Source organism: Ixodes scapularis, unplaced genomic scaffold, assembly GCF_016920785.2.
Source record: "Ixodes scapularis isolate PalLabHiFi unplaced genomic scaffold, ASM1692078v2 PGA_scaffold9__187_contigs__length_104089568, whole genome shotgun sequence".
Classification (NCBI taxonomy): domain Eukaryota; kingdom Metazoa; phylum Arthropoda; class Arachnida; order Ixodida; family Ixodidae; genus Ixodes; species Ixodes scapularis.
In genome coordinates, this window is record NW_024609884.1 from 83236520 (window position 1) to 83238788 (window position 2269).

The window sequence follows — 2269 nt, forward strand, 5'->3', positions numbered from 1 at the left end:
GATGGCGAACTAACACACATGCCGCTTTTCTCTTCGATGGTTAAAGCTTCCAAAACCTCACGTCCAAACCGGTTTCTATGGTGCCCTATGATAGTAACTTTGGCTAAGTTTGCCTTGCACTTGCAGTCACGGCAATGTAGGGCTGAGTGGCCTGCTGCCGTCAAATTCTTTAAACTACTGGCATGTTTCCGAGTCCTGTCGTTGTCCTGTCGGACAGACCGGGCGGTGCGTCACGCTTAGCTCGCAGAAATATTCGACACTTTTTCGATTAAATATGTAACCACATGACAAGAATAGTGTGAAATTGCACAGGAATATTCAAGTTCGGACACCGCTGCTATACAAAGTATTGCAGCTTCACACACGCTTCGATATCCCCCTCCGCTTTGTAATAAACAGACGGATTGTCACCCCAGTGCAAGCCGGTTCAGCATTTCAAACCCACGCGAAAAGCGCAAGCGGTTTTCGCAAAGGGGAGCAAAGAAAAAAAAAAACAAAAAAAACTAACGCTCGAAGTTGTCAAAAACAGGGGGCACCCGGATTTGAACCGGGGACCTCTCGATCTGCAGTCGAATGCTCTACCACTGAGCTATACCCCCACGATGAGCACCTGCGGAAGCTGGTTTATTTGTAACGTAGCTTTTCTCTCTCGTGATTTGGTTTTTCATAAGGGAGAGGTTAAGGAAACAATTACGAGACATAAGAGGGGATCGGCACTTTGTATTTAAAAATAAATATGTAATTATTTAAAATAATAAATAAACCAGAAATCGGAATATCATCAAACAGTGGGGTTTTATTCGATGAGGATCGGTCCGAGGATTCAAGTAAAAGGGGTTTCAACGTCATTTTGAGTACCTTGGGTCAAAGGGGTGTATCCAGGCGAGGTGAGTATGGAAGCTGGACTTTGCTGGAGCGTCGTGTGGCGGGCGTTCTAGGTTGCCTCGCGGTCTTGAGCCGAACGGCCGTCCCTTTGCACGCCGGCGACTAGACTCCGGAGTCTCAGTCTTCTGTGAGCGTAGACATGTGGACGAGCCAGTGTAGTTGTAGCCTTCGAATTGGCAGCCCAGTCCCGTTTCAGGCCATGGATGCTTCCCAAGCACCCAGTTCTGGCCGCCGGTCGCCATGGCTCTGCGGTCTCGATTGTTCTTGTCCGCTGGTTCGAGTGCACCTTTTCCTCCTCCTTCTGTCTTAGTGATGCAAAACTCATATCACCAGACTCGTAATAGAACTGCGCTCACTCAAATCAATAAGCTATTTTAGCTAAAAATCAAGAAGCTCAGGCTTAAATGTCTGTGACCTTGGGCCACCAACACCTGATGTGGCTTGTCCGCAGTCACCGTCCTTAAATCTGGCGTCGAAGGTATAGCAAAAAATGCTAAGTTACTTCATTTACCGATAAGATCTCCATTTTACAAGCCGTCCATAAAACATTCAGAGACACGGGCACGGTAGTGTTGCTCGGCCAAATCCTTAATTTGGCCGTTATAAGTGTAACGCTGCGCTTCCGGAGCTTGCAGTCACCGTGCGCGGCACGCTTCCTAGAGCATGCACTAATTGCCAGGCAAGGCGCAGTCCGCTCGATATTTTCATCACCCTCAAAAATCTTTTGCCGCCAACAGTTACGTGGCCGGTGCCCGAAATGCGTTCGTCCTCCACAAAGCTTCGCTAGTTGAAGTTTCCGCAACTTTTAAATATCAACATGCTTGTTTTACTAATCCATATAAACATAAAACATCTCTGTCACCTGTAATATGCTCCTGTCCTGACCGCTTCGCATATGTAGACATGTAAATTATTTTTAGCGCGCTGACCAGCGTCAGCGAGCAGGCGCACGGGATATTCTGGAGGGTCTATCATCTATCCCCGTCTCTTCCGCCATCTTGAAACTACCGCCCCACCACCTATAAGGCGTTGGAGTTACGAATACATTAGCTACAGAAGTTTAAAACAGTGGCTATAGGTGGCGCAGGCCGCCGCACGAACCAAAGCGTTTAGCTGTATAAATCCATCCATTCATCGGAGCATCTTCTCATGATTGTCTGGGCCCCTCATGGAACCCATAGACCATCGCACTAATCGCCTTCAGCACACGGCCATCTTTGTCTGCTGGACTGTGGAACGCATTCTGAGCATGCGCAGTAGCTGACTTCTGTGGAATATCAGACGCCGCACATGCGTTCACAACCCAATGACTCGGCATTTTTCACCTATGTGATAAGCGCTGGAAAGCTGCCTAGACCGCTTTTGTGTGACCGTCATCCTTTTC

The 2269-nt window shown here is 48.1% G+C and overlaps 1 non-coding gene across 1 annotated transcript; it reads right to left on the reverse strand.

The window, feature by feature from the left end:
• Positions 1 to 527: 527 nt before the first annotated feature.
• Positions 528 to 599, reverse strand: Trnac-gca. Its single transcript has one exon. It is a non-coding gene; the product is annotated as a tRNA-Cys (tRNA).
• Positions 600 to 2269: the final 1670 nt, after the last annotated feature.